The sequence below is a fragment of the Gopherus flavomarginatus genome, chromosome 11, assembly GCF_025201925.1.
Source record: "Gopherus flavomarginatus isolate rGopFla2 chromosome 11, rGopFla2.mat.asm, whole genome shotgun sequence".
NCBI classification, from domain to species: domain Eukaryota; kingdom Metazoa; phylum Chordata; order Testudines; family Testudinidae; genus Gopherus; species Gopherus flavomarginatus.
The window spans coordinates 11,477,289-11,483,503 of NC_066627.1; the positions used below are offsets into that span (position 1 = coordinate 11,477,289).

The 6,215-nt window shown below is 42.6% G+C and overlaps 1 pseudogene; it reads right to left on the minus strand.

Moving 5' to 3' along the window:
* Positions 1-937, minus strand: LOC127031825 (olfactory receptor 6F1-like; annotated as a pseudogene).
* Between the last annotated feature and the right edge of the window lie 5,278 nt (positions 938-6,215).

Consider the following 6,215-nt stretch of genomic DNA (forward strand, 5'->3'; position numbering starts at 1 on the left):
CTAGTGCTGCCCTATGGTAATTAGGGCTTTTCTCAGAGCCTTTTTCATCTCCCTGTTCCTGAGGCTGTAAATCATGGGATTTATCAAGGGGGTGACCACTGTGTAAAACACTGACACTATTTTGCCAAGGTTGAATGACTGATTGACCCCTGGCCGGACGTACATGAAAATAATGGTCCCATAATAGATGGAAACCACAGTGAGGTGGGATGCACAGGTGGAGAAGGGCTTCTTCCACTCCTTGCCTGAAGTCATCTTGAGGAGCGCACCCACAATGTGCACATAAGAAGCTATGGTGAATGTGAAGGAGCACAGGATCACAACAGAGGTAAGCATGTATCCGGCCACTTGCTGGATATAGGTGTCAGCGCAAGAGAGCTGGAAGAGTGGGTCTGCATCACAAAAGAAATGGTCTATCTGGTCAGGGCCACAGAAGGGGAGCTTAGAAATCATCTGTGTAGGCAGCAAAGGGGAGAGGAAGCCAAAGACCCAAAAGGCAATGGCCAGGTTGAGAGAGAGCCTGTGGTTCATGAGACCACTATACTGCAATGGATTACATATGGCCAAATATTGGTCATAGGCCATGGTGGCCAAAAGGAAGAATTCAGTGGCCCCTAGAGAGAAGAAGAAGTAATATTGAGCAATGCAGCCACCCACAATGATGCTGGGTCTCCTGGACAGGAAATTGGAAAGCATCTTTAGAACAGTGACCGAAGCGTAGAAGACCTCCAGGCACGACAAGTTGCAGAGGAAAAAGTACATAGGTGTGTGGAGTTGAGGATACAGCAGTGTCAATGCAACAATGAGGGAATTAGGCAACCAGGGATGTGGTGTAGATGATTAGAAAGACCAGAAATAGGGACATCTTCACCACCCATTGACTAGTGAATCCCAGTAACATGAATTCTCTCACCACAGTCTGGTTGTTCTGTTCCATGTCTCCACTATTCTTGAAACCTGAGAGATGCATAGAATCACAGAAGTTAGACATTTGGTGGTTCAAATACTATCTCAGCTAGAAATTATTGGAAATGTAGGGAGGGAGAGAGAGAGAGAGATGCCATGATTCTGGTTTCAATATTTTAATAGATAACTTGATTAAAAATAGTATCAGATTTGTAACTGAATTTTTTGTTTACTGAAAAATGGGGCTGTGGTAAATGAAAATGATCAAATACTGTAAATACATATTATGAATAAAAGGCTATGTTGAGCCAGGCAACCATAAGTTGGTTAGTCTAACATAAATCTGGGGCAAAATAAATGAAAGGCCAGTAAAGATTTAAACTGATAAAGAATTAGAAGATAGGAATATAATTAAAATAGACATAATTCAAACAATGTGTGTTTTAATACAGGCAAAGTAATGCTATACATCTTGGAAAAAGGATTGCAGGCTGGACCTACAGATCTGAGGACTATATCATGGAAAGCAATGACTCTGTAAAGGATATAGTGGTCATAGTGGATAAACTATCAAACATGAGCTGCCAGTGTGATACTGTGGTAAAAAAAAACATGATAAATATCAGCTTTGGATGTATAAACAGGGTGTCGGCCAGAGATGCTGATTAACCACTGGAGATAAAAAAAATTATCAAAGGAAATGGTGGATTCTTTGAGCTAGTCTACATTAAAGGGTTAGGTTGAACTATCTACATTGCTCAGAGCTGTGAAAAATGTCACTCCTGTGCAACACAGTCATGGCCAGTTCTAGTTTTTTTGCTGCCCCAAGCACAAAAAGCTATGGCTCCCCGCCTCCAACACACACACCTTTTTTTTTTGGCTCTTACATATGTTTGCACTTTGCAGTTTTGTTTTGACTGTTTAAAGTTTTAAAAAAATCAAAACAGAGAATTTTTAGTTACTGAAATAAAACAATTTCATACTAGCGTAATTTTAACATTTAATTTTAACAAAAACACAAACAATTTGAATTCAATTGTACACTGTAATGAAAAACATTCAGTGTCTTCCAGTTTCTCATAAATTAAAAGAATTTATATTAATTGAATTTTTCTGGTTTTTATACTTGTGCAGTCATTTAATTTTAACAAAAACACAATTCAAACAAATTGAGCTCAACTGTACACTGTAATGAAAAACGTTAATGTCTTCCAGTTTCTTATAAATTAAAAGAATGTATATGAACTGAATTTTTCTGTATTTTACACTTGCATAGTCTTTTAATAAGTCAGTGAAACCTAAATTTTTTTGCAATAGCACTTTCAATTGAAATTAATGCGAGTCCTGAAAAACGATTTTGAGACATGGTGGACCTCAAATAATTTTGTCATAATTTCAGTTTTGAGAAACTGCACTCACCAGAAGCCACTGATACTGGTAATGTTAAAAGTTTCTTCAAATCCTTCATCTGAATGGTATTTTTTAAAATATTCCAGCACTTTATTCAAAATCGTCTTTGCCTCGGATATGTCTATGGTTATGTTCCATACACCTTTGCTGATCAAATTAATTTGATTTAGAATATTATGCCAAACAACCATGCAACATAAAAATTGAAACTGTCATTTTCTGAGCCAATGTTTCAGCTTCATGTTGAAATGAAGGAACATACGACAAGTCCTGGCTTATTTCTAATAGTGCATCGTAAATCTCTCCTGGTGAATATCAAATGGTCTAATAGCATCTATCCTGCTTTCCAATCTAGTTTGACTTAGACGTTTAAGTGTGAGTTTTTGTTCAAGATGCTTCTTCAAGACTGCCCAACAGTGTGTGAGAGCACTAAAAAAGTTGTAAATTGTTTGCACTGTGTTAAAATATGAAAGAGCATCTTTTGATGATTTGGCAGCATCATTGACAACCAGATTGAACGAATGTGAATGGAAAGGAATGAAAAAAGCTTGATCATTTAAATTCAATATTTTTTGCTGTGCACCTGCATGTCGTCCTCATACTCTTGACTGTCATATTTTCTAAAGATATTCTACAGTGTTCCAATCTCTGTAGATTGTTGTTCATCTTTATCAGTTAATAAAGGTAATCTTTGGTTCAATTGGTCTTCATCAGTTGATGAATAATCACCTTAAATGCATTTCTTAGAGCTTTCTCCTTGATTGTCAACTTTTTTGAAATACTTTTTTGAAGTATGAGATAGCTTTTCGAATTCTTTTTGCTGTTTCTCTCTTTGTTGCCAGTAGGCAGCAATAGAAAGTCGTTTTCATTTTGTCCTGGCATTTGAGCCCTATAACCATTGGCACTGATGTGAAACAGAAATTAGGGCGAATGGCACTGATAGAGCAGCACAGTATACATACTTAATCGTGATTTGAGTGACCGTGTCACATCGTGACGCAATATTTTTCATGCCACTCTCTTATTGCAATACTGTACTTGCCATAGGTAAGGCGCTAGTCAATGGAGCGAGAGAGCTCCACACGAGCTCAGATACACACTGGACCCAGCCCTGCTGGTGTTTTCCCAGTGCTAAGGCTGCCAAGCTGGGAACCCAAGGAGCATGCAATGGCAAGAGCTCTGGGGCTGGAGGAGCCAAGCAAGAGGTACTGGGCTTTCTGGACAGAAGCTGACCCTCTGTGCCAAGTCGCTTGCCCCCTGCAGTGCAGGAGCAGAAGGAGATTCCAGGCACTGGTGCACTGTGCGGGGCTGGGGAGGGAGACTGCAGCCTCTGGTTCTCCAGCAGGCAGAAGCTCCCCAGGGGTCCCGGGGACCCTCATGCCCAGCCTGACTCTTACCTTACTGTGGATCTGGCCTGAGGTGGATTCATCTCCCATCGCTGCTGCTCCAGTGGCTTGCGGTTGGGGTTGCTGCTGAATCCCAGCCCTGCTCATCCTCGATCATCGCCTTGGCCCTGGCACAAGTTCGTCTCAGCCCGGGCTGCCTCTCCGCTGCCCTTTCCCCTCCTCCTACAGGAGGTGGCGCAGAGGGGAGGAGGGGGAGGAGGCAGAGGCAGGGACAAGTTGAGGAGGAGTGTCCCATCCTCTGCAGCCAGGACAAGGCCATGCTCTCCTGCCACCACTCTCCTCAGGCGGAAGCCTGTAGCACAGCCCTTCCCCGGCTGTAGAGGATTCAGACTCAGACTCAGACTCTAGGACTGGAAGGGACCTCGAGAGGTCATCGAATCCAGTCCCCTGCCCTCATGGCAGGACCAAATACTGTCTAGACCATCCCTAATAGACATTTATCTAACCTACTCTTAAATATCTCCAGAGATGGAGATTCCACAACTTCCCTAGGCAATCTATTCCAGTGTTTAACTACCCTGACAGTTAGGAACTTTTTCCTAATGTCCAACCTAAATCTCCCTTGCTGCAGTTTAAGCCCATTGCTTCTTGTTCTATCATTGGAGGCTAAGGTGAACAAGTTTTCTCCCTCCTCCTGGGCCACTTCTCCTTGGTTTGCAGCAACGGGGACAAGCCGAGGAGGAGTGGCCCATCCTCCACAGCCGGGGCAGGGCCCTGCTTCTGGCTCCTGCCTGAGGGGTTTGGGGTGGCTGCTGCCCACGGGGGATGGCAGGGACACGCTCCTCACTTAGCCAGCTCCCTGTCCCGCCGTAACCCGGTGGCAGAACAACAAGCTGTTTACTGCCCCGCAGGGCGGTCAGGATCCAGTCCAGGATGCTGCTTGAGGTTTGAGCTGGAGCCCCAGCATTATGCCACCCCATGTATTTTGCCACCCCAAGCACTTGTTTGTTTAGCTGGTGCCTAGATCCACCCCTGAATGCAGTTAATTCATCCCAGTATAGACACTGCTAGGTCAGAAGGATTCTTCCACAGACCTAGATACTGCCTCTTGGAGTGGCAAGTTCACTACAGTGATGGAAGACTCCCTGCCATTGCTTTGTAAGCGTGTACACTACATCACTACAGCAGCTCAGCGGCAGCTCGTCCACTATGTCACTGGAATGTTTCTAGTGTAGACACAGCCTAGGTGTCTTGAGTCTTCAAATTCAGAGTAGATGCCTTTCCAGAGGTTGAGCTTTAGCCAAACACAAGTTGAAATTAAATGACCTGTGATATATAGGAAGTCAGACTAGATGATCTAATGGTCCCTTCAGAACTATAGGGATCTATTAAACATCCAAGAAAAAATATTGTGAAAAATGTCATAAAATTGGAAATTTGTTCCATATCAAGCAAGTTCAAAGTTTCAAAATTTAACATTAAACTACATTTGGATTTTTGAAACAGCTCTCCCCACCAACATATTTGTGGACTTTTTGGGGAGGGAGAGGGGCTTGGAGAACCTATAATCAGATGAGTAGAATTGCTAATCAGACATCATTTTCCTTTCTTCTCACTGGAGACTTCAAACTGAACACAGCCTTCTCCTGGCTGAAATTATTGCATGGATTTTCAAAGGTGTTTGCTCTCCCCCTTGAAGAATCAGATCTGTTCCAGCTGAGCTGGGATATTATAACATTTCCTACACAGATTCATTATGGGCCACTGAATGCATAAGAAACAAAACAAAATGCTACTGTTCCATCACTGGCTATTGAGTGGTCAAATTTGTCTAATGGATAAGGCACCAAACTGTGTGTCAGAGGACCTAGGTTACCTTGAAAGCTCCAGACATGTCCCTGTTCTGTGCTCCATCCATTAAAGCGGTCTTTGAGGATGGGACATACCCATAAGAGACCTAGAAGTGGCACATGTTCTTGTGTTGCAGATATGTCATATTTCCTCCTATGTCTCTATATTTACTCTAACTGTGGGACATACTACCCAGATGGTCAGGGAGCAAAAATAAATACATAATTAAATATTCACCTTCCTTTTAATATTCATTTGGACAATGGAATATACATGGTGGATATGATGTTGACAATTTTCACTCATCCTAGTCTTAATTCTACCCTCATGTACCCCGGTGTAAGCCAGGAGTAACTCCACTGGAATCAGTGAGCCAGTTTTCCTTCCCCCCCACTGGTGTAAATTAAGTGTCACTCTACTGATATCAGTGGTGCTAAAGCAGTATGAGAATCTAGCCATTAGTCCCTTTTCTAGCAGACCTTTAATGGAGTAATCCTGATTTTTGTGAGTGTTTATGGAATAGTCTGGCTGATACTCAAAAATTCACTTCTTGTTTAAATTTAATCATCTCCAGTTTAAAGGACACCCACCCTTTCTGGCACTAAGCTGGGGACATCTGTCAGATCTTGGCCGTGGTTGGAGCTTCTTCACGAAATGCTGGAAGTTTTCAAATAGGCTGGTTTTCTGGACGTGACTATATGT